Below are 13,116 nucleotides of genomic sequence, written 5' to 3'. Positions count from 1 at the left end.
GTCATTTCTTTGTTAATATTTTTTAAAGCGGAACTTAAAATTTCGTAGGCGCAGAAACGATACGAAATTTAGACACGCATGTTAATTCCGACATCATTGTAATTCCTTGGTCGTGCGAAGAAGTAACTGTACAGAAACCCTCTAAATAATGCCGTCGTGCTTATCTGACTCATCGGAGACACCCCTTGCCTTATAAAATACAATGTGTCCCGTCGAGATCCACGAATGCCATTGGTCGTTGTACATTTTTCTCTGCATAAAAGCGAACGTTGGGACGGCGCAGTTAAAGCTAAATTAAAGGCACTCTAGTACGGAACTCGGAGAATTAATAAAAGTTGCTATCTCGCTGCACATCGCGATAAAAATTGAACAGTCCTGGCGAGGAGGAAGGTGCTCGGGACACACCGGGGCGCAGTTTTTACAGCGGGACAGCTGTAACAGCCCGAATGACTTATAATCCTAGTCACACGCCACGCGTTAATTGCCTTTTACAACCCTTTACAGCCCTTCTTCGCTGGCTTAATTGTATCGGTTTACAACCCGCGTGGAAATCTTTAATTCTTTTACGATTGCACTCACGAGGCAACAATCTAAAGCGAGAGAGGTGTGTTAATAGGAGAGTCCGTTTTAATGCGCTCCATTAAATTGTGTCTTCGCACTTGCAAACGATGCGAAGGAATTTTGTCGCGAGAGCCGCAAAATTATATTCTAGAGTTCAAGGGAACAAAACGGTAAAAATACGAAAAAAAAAAAAATATGGAAAAAATATGGAAAAAAGGGAAAAAAGTGCGTAAGAAATATCGATCTCTTACAAAATTAGATGCATGTGCGAATAATGATTTACGTACGAATTAAATTATTAATTTCTTAGTTTTCAAGGGGATGCGGTAATCTATCAACCTCGCGTTGACCTCGCGGGCGATTTCATCAGATTGGCCAGCCGATCGAAATTTCTCGCTCGGCCTCGTTTCCGTAACCGACTAACCGATAACTGGTTAACGAAGAACGAGGGAAAACCCATATTGCGAGGTAGCACGTAGCGCGTTGTCCGTTGTTTCCGTGTATCCGCGGCGGCGATCGTCGCACCGTTGACACGCAAATAGTTTTAAGGGGCTTCCCGTGTGTCATTGAACTAAGCATCGGAGCGAAGTTACCACCACGGCCAATTACAACTGAAAACGCGCACCATCGGAGGCAGGAACTCGCGCGCGATTTCTCGCTCGTACGTAAAGCTTACTCAGCGATGCGTCGCCCCTGCTAACGCAAAATGCACTTCCATCGTCCGCTACTCGCAATCACTTTGCATTGCAAATAAAAGTGAAACGTTATCTATACCGACGAATAGAAGGAAGTCACTTTCTTTCTTTCTTTCTTTCTTTCTGTATTTTTTTTTTTTTCTACAGCTAAACGAACATACGGTTTACGTCCGGATGATGATTACACCGCGCGGAGAGAATTGCGGAGCTCTTCTCGCTGCTCTTCATTAACATCGATCGCGTTTGGGTCGATCTCGCGATATTAAATCGAGATCATGCGCAATCACCTGCGGTGCGCGCTGTCAATTTCTCGGAACTATGCGTGGACTATACGACTATCGGATGTAGCGGGGGTAACGACGCCTCGCACATCCCGTAGCGATCATTATGCGGCCTTTAACGGCGGTTATTTAGTATGCTTTTTAGCTGCGGGTTAACAGCTGTACATTTCACGGAACTCCGTCGGGCTGTGTAGATCTGGGCGCGAGAACGCACGCAACCAATACGTATGAAGAACAGCGCGACTTGCCGCCTCTGACCGAACATACGGTGAGGCTTGCGCGTCATAACATAAGCATGCATAGTCAATAGCAGCACTATTATGATTAATCTTCGGCAGCTAATGATCTGTAAAAAATATACCGTTACTTTACTTTACTTTATTTTATTAAAACTTTTCTCAATCGACAAAGTTTTTGAAAAAAGCAAGAATTTCTTACGAATGAAGAAATAATGTATAATAATAATTTTGCTTCTCTTCTGTAATTTTTGTAATTAAAACAAAGGTATGTAAAAAAACTTGTTTCGACAGATCGAAGCTATTGATTGCATAAGTTTCTTTTTTAAATCATCGACGGAAAGAGAACTTTACTAGCGAAATGCATTTATAATTACCTGGTGCCATGAACGAAGGACATTCGCAAGATAAATTAATTTTCAATGAGAAATATATTTCTGATGAAACTTTGATACAATTTATGTTCAACCTTGACACATTGCAATTTCAAAATAATGTTGGAAAGAACTTTTCATGATTATTTTGAAATATTGAGAATATTAAGAAAATATTAAGAACATAAAAACGTAATATTGAGAATATAGGGGAGTATACAACGCAATTATTTATTATCTTGTTTATTTTGCGATTGAAATTTTAGATAACGAACGCATTGCAAGAAAGTCAAGAGTAATTTAACATCCCACATGATTATACCTGCGTTTACGTTGAATCTTGTTAGGAGATAAGATGTCTCTCTTACTTCTGGCATTAATACGGGTAACTTACCCTTAACGTTCTAGCACAACGAGTCAGTGGTAATTATATGTTGGTATAAACGTTATAGAAGAAATAAGATACGGAAAACGCCTGAATATATTAGAGAATTATAGCAATTTGCAATAATTTCGATCATAAGCTGTTCGCTATTAATAAAGCCCTTTACATTACATCTCGCAACATGTATATTATATTTATAGGGTGTTAATTATCTCAACTATTATCAATTAATTAGGAAGAGAATACTCAAACGACGGATTTTCGCGATACCTACCGATCCAACTTTATAGAGACGCGGCGAAAATATTTGACTTCGTGTATGGGCGGAGATCCGTCTACACTTCAAGTTGAAGTAGAACCGGTCTGAAGTAACCTGTCAGAACCCGTAGAACCTCAACGAGTTTGGAGAAGCCTTTCGATGTTCCGCGTGGCAGAAAAACAAAGATATTGAAAACAGAGTGAGATCGATATCGGCTGGATGGACACGAATGAAAGAACTCGCGCGTCTACTTCTTCGTGAAGTGTACACGGGCCGCAAGAAATCGGTGAGAAAAACGCTTCTTGCGCGTCCGATCGTAAATCGCGGCCTTACGTACGCGTGCCTTTTTTTCGCATTTTGTATACCCGCCGATAGGCAAGCGCGAGCGAAAATGGCCCGAGCAATTTTAATGGTTCAAATTCTCACATATAGATAGCTCGTTGAAGAAAAGTGCGGTATAGAGAAAAACCGGGCGCTCGCTCGGTTTCACTTCAATTAAGATTGGAGTCTGACGTTAAAGGGGACGTACAAATCCGTCAATGTCTTCGTTCGATACGGGAACAGGTATGGGCGACTTCAGAGAACGCCACAAACAGCCCTCTATGTTGTTTAAAAGCAAGACTCTTGAATTTGATTATGAAGCTCAAAGCTTTTCCATCCACGAGGTCATTCGGTTCAGCAAAAAGCGTTCATGCACAACTTCCTGCTTTTAATGACGTATCGATATAACGGTGATGTTAAAGGAATTACGTAACGTAATGTATGGTGGATTGATCGAAAATTAAAATAAAGGTGGTACGAACTGAAATCATAAATTATTGAATTATTAAATATTTAGACTAAATTTTTGTCACTCGGATCGGCAATAACGACCGCGATTCATAATTTGAATAAAGGCTTAGAAGAGAAAAATGAAAAGCAAAAGTATTGACGGATCTTCGATAATTACGATCGAAGACAAGCGCGTGTCCATTAAGAGCTTAACTTGCGGCAAAACCGGTCGGTGGTCCGAAGGTTGGCGTGATCATTTCAGTCTTTAGTAGGAAGGAAGAACGACCAAGTTCTTGAAGGCAAAAATAAAAAAAAAACAAATTGTACAAAAACTTGCGGATGACAGCCATATTTACGTCGATTGTGAAATTACTTAATTAAGCATAGCGACAAAAGGACAACGGAAAAACAGATCGGGATTGCACGCGAGCAGGAAAAATGGGCGCAAACAGCAAAATACGTATATAATAAAGAAGTTTATATCTTATTTAAAACGTTTCTTAAATGGAAACTAATATAATTATCACGATTGTCAAGAGAATATCACTATGATTGATAACGATATTTATTGCGTAAATTTAAATCAATTGAAGCATGTACTAATTATATTTGTATTAAAAATGTTCGATTTACTATTAATTAATTAGATTGAAATATTCTTCTGTTAATTTCTCGAATTATGATATATTTTATGGAATTATAATGAGTATATAATGAGTTCATAAAGCCATTCTGACGGATTTGAAACACTAATGATAAACTAATGAAATATAAGTAAAAATTTTCCATTCATAACTTCTATATTTGCGTATTCTCACGCGAGTTTATATGAAGTGATCGATCCCTCGTGAAATCGGATCCCCTTGCATCTCGAATGGACAAAGTCGAGGAGAAACATCGAGCAACAAGCGCTGTTCAAAGTCGGCGGACGCGGAGCTCCGGGGACCGTGCCGGGAGCTTTTGCACCGATCCCGAAGTCATTTTATTAAGCGCAGTGGCGGTGCGGAGAGTGTAAGAACCGCCGCGCGGTCGGCAGCCGCGGTGCCGGTGCGAAGAAGCGACAGACAGAAAAACCGAAAGAGAGCCGCGAACAAGACTCGGTGTGAATCTCATCTTTTATTCAGCCGCTTGATCGTGGTGTGCGTTCACCTCCATGTTCGAGCCGGGGCCCCGGGCCCCGGAGCGGCCGAATGTGTGAGTGTCGTCGAGCAGAGGCACCGCGCCACTTAGGGTGTGAAACCGGCGACATGCCCATGGAAAAATCCGACGGGTCCTCTTCCCACCCTCCTCCTCCTCCTCCTCCTCCTCCTCCTCCTCCTCCTCCTCCATCTCCTCCTCTTCCTCCTCTTCGTCCATCTCTTCCTCGTCCTGCTTTGCTCCCACCCGCTCCTCTCGCTCTCGTCCTTCTCACGGATCGGAAGAATTCACCTCGAATCCCGAACTTTCAGGCCCGGGCCATAAAGTCGTCGTCGTCCTGGTATGCGACTCGCGTATGCAAGCCGCGCAAAAGCCGACTGCTGCAGGTGCAGCATCGTGGAGACGTAACAGTCTCAACTGCGGGAATCTAGACTACCTGCGTTAAGTAGCGAATTCCAAGGCGGCAAATTCACGAGGTAGCTTTTTCGTCGGGCTAGCGAGTACAGCGAGTCTTCGATAAAAGTGCGATTTTATAGCTGAGTCGCTGATAATCCAGCTGACAAATATTTACTATTTCCTTTTCCTAAAAGAGCTAACATACAATACATTCCAAATGTAAACGTAAAATATAATGCACAATAGAATATATTAATCAACATTAATTATTAGTGGCTGATATGACTTTATTTACAACTGTTATAAAGAATACATTAGTGCACAAAGGTAATAATTCATAGTGCATGTATGAAACCGCATTTAGCTTGCCAATAACAACAATTAGTTGGTATTTTAAGGTTGATTTATGGAATTACCACAGGAATTAACTAGTTATATAAATAATTAATATCAAATCTCTCTTTAGTTACAATATCATCTTCCATTCTTTGTGTCTTATAAAAAGATGTAAGTGTTGAATATCGATAAGTCATGTTTTACCATGGTAATATTTTTTTAATATTATTAAAGACTCTTGGCATGATCGATCGCAGTTTAATCGATACATGATACCTCACAGGTTGACACATAATCGATCTATCTTCGCAACCGATTCGCCAGTGGTGAGAGTAGACACCATCGATCAGGAAAGAAAATTAGAGGTTTATCCGACCAATTACAAGCAGCCATTCTTCGAAACCTTCAGCGAAAGGACGAAATATATCATCCCCTAACGCGTTTGAGTATAACGTAGGAAATTATTGCCACGTTTAGGATCTAATTGGGCCGTCAGCGTCTTGTTATCCTGTCGTCCACCCTGTTCGTATCCCTTCTGCGCTCTTTTCACGCGCGGCCCATTCATTTTTTACTTCGTCCCATCGTCCCGAGGACCGTGACAGCTATCCGCACGAAAGAACGATCTCGTGTCGAGAAAATTTTAATGACCAACAAACTATTGTTCTCCTTTCCTCCTCGGAAAAATACAATAGCGCTGTAAAATCTATGAAAGTATCGAAAAGTTAGCGGATTACTTTCGAGCAAAATTTCGAATAAATTTCTTTACAGAAGTAATTATTAATTATCGCACCTTCAATGAATACAAGATGATTATGAGACTCAAATTTAGTGAAAGCTGAATTTATTAGAAAATGTTTGAAAATGATTTGATGCCGCAAAATATCTTTATGCAATCTTTACCAGCGTTTTGTTCAAGCACTTGTAAAAGAATGTTGCGGCAACGAAAAATAGATTAAGATTATTATTTCGTAAGGAGACTGTAGCGTCGTATTTTCGATCTAATTGCTCTGTCGACGTCTCGTTGTCCTCTGACCTCTCCCCCTCCCGTCCATTCGTCGCTCACCGGTCTTCTCTCGTGACAGCTGGTACCACGGGAACAGACTACCCTCGTCGTTGTCGTCGTCGTCGTCGTCGTTGTCGTTGTCGTTCTCGAGGCGTCTTTTCGTAGTTTTCAGCCCGTCGTTAACCCACCCACGATCTTGTCGCAAATTAAACGTCCCACGGAAGGCTCGCCATTCTCGTCCTCGCTTATTGATTCGTAATGGTCGGTTCCGAACGTCCTGGTACACCCCGTGGCTGGCGTGCCTCATGCAATTCCCGATATTGCGAAAGCGCGACGACGACGACGAAGACGAAGGTTCGAAGCAAATTCGCTGTCCCCGAAGGAGGAGGCGTCGTCGTTCGTGCTCGAACCGGTTCCTCCATCATCGAACCTCCCCCCCCCCCCCGATCAACGAGGAGAGAACGAGCATCTCGATTTGACTTTCGAGTCGGCGGGGTATCTTTCACCGATTGAAAGATCGCGGCTCGTTTCTTCCACGTTCGTGTGGAAGCGAATGGAATATAGTTCGACGGGAGGAGTTATCCCGCAATTCGATGACAACATTATCTCAAGGACGGCGTATTATTTTTATTATATTATTTTTATCATATAAAAAATTGTTTGATTTACCGGTAATAATGTTGCATCATTCTTACTCGGCGTCTGTAATTAGGCACTCAGATAAATGTCAAAATTGCAAGAAGTTTTAATGGCGACGGGGGAGCCGTAGACCTGCCGTTTAAAGGGAAAAGCGTTTGTCTGAGTTAATGCCGCTAACACATCCGAGGGGTTGATGTGACGTGACCGTTCCGGGTCCTGGCGACTTTATGACGAGGCGCGGCGAGCGCGATTAGCGTGAATTAACCGAGACGTGCGCGCGCGCGTGAAGAGGAAATGCGGCAGGTGAGCGTTCGGTGAGGACTTCTCGCTGGCCGAGTAATCGCGCTCGTTTGAATTACCGACGTTGTATTAATGGCCGAATTAAGCGGCGTTTCTATACGGAATTACGGAAGCCGGCGTGCTGATATTTCAAGTATTCGCCGCCGTTAAAACGAAGTAACGAAGCGAGATAAGGCTCCCCATCGCACTTAAGTCGCTTCAGGCCCTGTTTAAGGCCCACACAGGAGCGGCCGCAGAGCATTTCTCTCTCTCTCTCTCTCTCTCTCTCTCTCTCTCTCTCTCTCTCTCTCTCATCCTGCCATCTCTACCTGACGTTTCTTTCTCGTTCTCGTACCCGCTTTCACCACCTCCCTCCGTGATTCTATCTTTCTTCCTCTTCCCGCGTGTGTATCCGAGTACGTGGGGCCACGCATTTATTTGACGATGTTTCGCGTTCTCCACGAAGAAATTATCGCTACGAGATATGCTCGCTCGTTGTGACCAACCACGCCAGTAGCAGCCGCCTCGAGTTCCTCTCGAATGCGTACAATAGAGCTAATAAAAAAAAAATACGTACATACACATCTTGACAGTTAAGGTTTGAATTAAATAAACGGCAAAGTAAACATAATTAATGTCGAAAGTTAAGAGATTTTATATATGTTAATCTTAAGATTAAGACTAATATATATATATATATATATATATATATATATATATATATATAATTAGATTTTAGTAATTGATGTAAACATTGTTGCACGATTGTATAAAAATATAATTACGTTATTTAATTTTATCTATTTTAACTTGTACAAGTATTATTAATGTAACTGTAATTATTATCAAATCTTGATATTATAATTATGAAAAATTTATTATTATTTTTATTACATACAGAATTTCGAGTTATCCGGACAACAAGAGGCAAGCGTGAATCGTTTGAATGTGTTAACGTGCCTGTTTGCTTTCCCAACCGAGATTAAGCCTCGATACCGGTGAATTCGGTGGTAGACGCGTAATCGCTCGAACTCATCGCTAGTCGCATTCGTAATGGAACGAATTATCGCTAGACTTGGCATTTAAATAATTGGAGTCAGCCCGAACAGATGGGATAGCAAAGGGAGCAGTTCGGAAGCGTGTTAGTGAGCTCCAAACATTTTTTTCTTCCCTCGACTCGCGTGCCTGTTTGTCTTTTCGATACCGATCTTCTTTGTTACTTGCACCTTTTTTGTAAAACGAGCCATGTCGATTTCGATCACGCGATCGTTCGTGAGCGTTTATGCTCATTTATAGAAATTTGAGTAAAAGATATCGTCAAACTTTAAAATATTTTCAAAACCATCGTGTCTTATATACTTTTTTTGCCATCATTTCCATAAGAAATGATCGAAAGAGAGAGTGCTCTCTCTCTCTCTCTCTCTCGAGAATCGCGAAATGCATTTCGTCACATCGAGTTGCTCGCTCTTTTCCGGCCAATTTAGGATGATTACGCGCAGCATAATGTCGACCGCCAATTTAGCCTGCCTACTCGCCCCCGCTACCTCTCTTTTCGAAGCTTGATTACAGTATACGACAAGGAATATACTCTGTACCCAGAACTCGTTCATTTACCGCGAGTGCCGACGGCATAATTATTTCGAGTGTCAACCTCGCCGAGAATTTAATAGCCGTCATTTCCGTACTTTGTGTGCGCGCCATGCTTTTCTGGCATTTTTCAAACACACATGTTACATCGTTAAGAATGTGGAAGGTTAATTGCCAAGTGTAAAAAGACAACGTTACGTTACGTTAATTTACAATATGTCCGAAGAAAAATTGATATCGTTCGAGCGGCATTCGGTGACTCGCGTAGTATCGAGAAAAAAAAAAAAGAAAAGGGAAAAATTATCAATTATTATCTGAGTGTGGTTATCATCGATCTTTTCATTACCATAAACACCGGTCTCAGGACGAAACGAAACGAACAGGGAAAGAACACACGACACACGGATGGACGCGCGAGAGATTAAATTTCACACCCGCCTTCCACCGATGACCTGACGAATTGGTCGATCGAATCGATTATAACCAGTCGCGAGGCCACTCGAAATAAAGAAGCCGCGCAACGCAACACGATCTCTCCGCCTTTTCTTTTTCTCCTGTACGGCCGTAAACAGGAAATGGTCGTATCACTCGTCGGGGGGTTTTTTTTTTTGCCGACGATCGAAGCTCGCGCTCGATCGTTTTTCTGGTCAATTTGCAACCATTAACGCTCGTTCGAATCCCGGACCTTTTCCACACGCCCGGCACACCGTTTCCCCGATGTCCTCTCGTCTCCTTTCATGGCATAACGACGGCAGACGACGGGGTCCCGTCGTTTGTATTAAACGACGGCGGCAACGACGACGCCGGGTAACATCGACAGAGAGAACGAGTGGGCGACCGTTCGGGCGTCACAGACAATTTAACACCTGGCCTAAATGGTTTGTTAGCGCATAATATCAGCCGGTACCCGGGCGACAGGATACGGGACATTACAATATGGAAATGGGGCCCCACCACGGCCGTCCGTCCATTGGGCAGCGCACACCTCAGGCGCGGCCAATTTCTGTCACTTTAATGCGCCGGATCGGTTACACAGTCCGCTCTTTCGTATCGCACCCGGAGGTGCGTCGTCATCCTGCCTGAGGTCTCGATTTCAGCACGGAGCGATAACAGCGTTCGTAATGTGCAGTGTTGTTAACCCTGTCGATCGTCGAGGCGAGCGGCCGTACACATTACACATTAAGAATATTCAAGTTAGGGGAATTACATAAATTTTTCCTTAAAATTGCTCGCCTGGCTTATCTGAATACACATGTTAACAGGACTTTAATTTTTCGAATCAAAAGAGTAAATCGTTTCTTTTTTTAGTTTTAATGTCGACAACTTCTGAAAAAATCCCACAAAACAGAATATAAAAGTATCGTATTAACGTTATATTAACAATAGAGAGAATCTCGAACGTCTATTTTATGAATTTAAAGTTAATAAATTCAATAAATTATTTTTAGAATTTTTAGAATTTCGTTCGTTAATCGTTATTATCGTATTAATTTTAAATTCATAAAATTAGCGCAGCCAAGATCGTATGTGCCGCGATTCTCTCTATTGTCTATACGATTAAAATGTATATCTAGTTTATATAATATTATATGTTAAGCATATTAATCTATTAGACAGGGGGAAGACAATTCTTGGCAGCTTATTCCTTCGGCATAATAGCTAGTTGCTCCGTTTCCTGAGTTCTCCGAAGGAGAACCAGCGGCACGCGCTATTCCACGGCGAGAATTTCTCACCGCGGTTGCACCAGCCAGCGGGCAGGAAGAGACACCTGGAAAACAGCGAGTGCCGCTTCGCCGACGAGGAACGCCACCGCGGAGGAAGTGACTTCCTGCGAATCGCGAGGCGGTAGAAATTTCGCTTATTATTATCCCCCGATCGTGGCGTGACGCGGCCTTCGGAAAATACGCGTGCTCTGACGTGAGTTAGCTGGGAGAGTCCGAAGAAGAGACGAACCGCAGGTCGGCCTTGCGGGAAGAAACAAAGTGGAAAGAGGCTGAAACGCGTCTCCTGCAGTCTGATTGCACGTTACGAGTGCACCGACGCTACGCTACCTTTTTATTGTCGCGTTTCGTATTTCTCACACACCGAGCGGCCGCCAGTTTCGCGAAACACGGCGGTGTCGTCAGCGAGAGAATTGCATTATTACTGGTGTGTTTTTGCGACATATCCTTGCGCGACACATTAATCTTTCCCACTTTTAAAATTCAGACCTTTATCGGAATATCATACAGTCATGTAGGAAGCGACATTTTTTTCATTATTAGAATCGAACGTTATTCAAAAGATGATACCCGTTTTCTGTTAAAAATACAATATCCGCGTACCAATATCAGAACTTCTGTACAGCACTTTTAAGTCTTATCATTTCCGCCCTGAAACCAATTTCTAAACGAACGTTCTACACCGAAATGTTTATTCTGATCCCGAGTCATACTCCCAGGACGGTTCGTTGCAATATCCAGGAAATCCTTTGCGCGCTCATCCATCGGATGGATTCCTCCCTGCTTCCGGTGAGCCGCTGACAAATGGATCGGCTATTTCCTCGAAGGGAGAGACCCACGATTAGCGATCGTCGACAGAAAATTAAATGATGTCAATAACCATTGAAATAGCCAACGAGTTGATATCAATCTGTTCCCATGAAGGAAATCGAACGATAGTTGTTGAACCGAGATCTTTGAGAGTGACGGAAATTAACGAGAAATCAGGATTGAATTCATCATTCAATCCTGATTATTAACTTGTTCGCGATAAAATGATGTAATATGAGCTTTATAGCAGAAATATATTTCTCAGAAACCACAATTTATATTAGCTATAATTCAAAGTACGAAACTCCTATGTAAATATATAAAAATATGTATCTTTATATATTCATATAGATTATTTCTTTCCCACGTGTAACGAATGAATTAATGTCTTCGAAATATGCTTTCGAATAAAATTTATCTGCAGTAACCCTTCCCAGTCTTTCGAACCGCACCCCGTCGAAAACTCTACCGGTCTCCACAATTCGCACGGTAACGCCCGCTCTCTTTCTCTCTTTCTCCTTCCCCTACTCCCCCTGTTTTTATTTAATGCATAAAAGCAGGAAATTTCTTGCCCGTGCTCCTTTCCGGCCGAGCGAGTGCGGCCATGCTCGGGCCGATAAATCACCGAAAAACGGCGATTTCCGCGAAAGGGGAAAATACGTCGCCAACGGTGCCATCGGCAACAGCAACAGCGTTGCTAGTGACGAGAACATATTATGGACCGGCGAGAGGTGTGTTGTGTGTTTGACCAGTGGTCCCGCAGGATCGTTTGTCCGCGTACGGTGTGGAAAAGCGCCCGCGCACGTATACCGACGCGCACATGTCCACTGACAGGCACACGTGCGCGCGTGTCTGTGTATCTCGTGGGTGGGTGGTGGAAGGGGACGGGGGTTGGTTGGAGGAACCTTTATAGATTTGTAGACGAGACCACGGTCATTCGACACTGCGTTTGACCACACCCTCGATTGTGCCAAGATTTATGGGTGTCCCCGCTCCTCCCCGCCCCCGCTTTCGCGAGCTTCCCTTCGCCCCTTCGCCCATCGGTCGCCTTGTTACCAATTCCGATCGGCAGTTTGGCTTGTAACTACCGTATCAGTCGTTACTGCAATGTCGGTGCAACGCTCGCTTCCGCCGAAACGACGGGATTAGCGACTTAGGCACGCGGACAGCGCGCGTGTACACAATTTATAATAGAGACGATCGATTAGAGAGTTAGCATATAAGTCTAAAGCGAACACGTGTCGTAAGACACGTTAATATATATAATTGATTTCATTATATTTCAAAAATTTGGAAATTATAATAGATCCAAATATAAATTAATCTGACGTATAAAGATGACGTAGAAATTTCTATCTACGATATTACAAAAATTTTTCTCTAAATACAGTAATTTTATTTGTGTACTTACCTTTCGCAATTACATTCTTTCCCCGTCACTTCTATTTGTAACGCTCGATGTGTTACGGATCTTGTCTCATATGATGCGCGATAGAATTTCTAGGCTGGCCCACGAGATACGAGGGAGAAAATGTGAGGGAGAAAATTTCACATATGTGAAATACGTAGAGTCGATACAAAGGTGCTTCCACTATTACGAAATACCGACGCCATCGGGTACAATAAAAAAAAAAAAAAAAAAAAAA

At 42.7% G+C, this 13,116-nt stretch overlaps 1 protein-coding gene across 7 annotated transcripts in view; it reads left to right on the top strand.

Moving 5' to 3' along the window:
* bi (T-box transcription factor bifid) overlaps positions 1 to 13,116 on the top strand; it is a 121,971-nt gene extending 108,855 nt beyond the window's left edge. For all 7 annotated transcript variants that reach the window (XM_089076478.1, XM_089076480.1, XM_089076476.1 and 4 more), the window contains one exon: positions 1 to 13,116. This exon is cut by the window's left edge. The gene's annotated coding sequence lies outside the window, so the exon portion shown is untranslated.

Source organism: Pogonomyrmex barbatus, unplaced genomic scaffold, assembly GCF_055798465.1.
Source record: "Pogonomyrmex barbatus isolate J1 unplaced genomic scaffold, ASM5579846v1 scaffold2, whole genome shotgun sequence".
Lineage (NCBI taxonomy): Eukaryota > Metazoa > Arthropoda > Insecta > Hymenoptera > Formicidae > Pogonomyrmex > Pogonomyrmex barbatus.
Note: the sequence above shows the minus strand (reverse complement) of the source record. Positions and strands in the feature narration are given on the sequence as shown.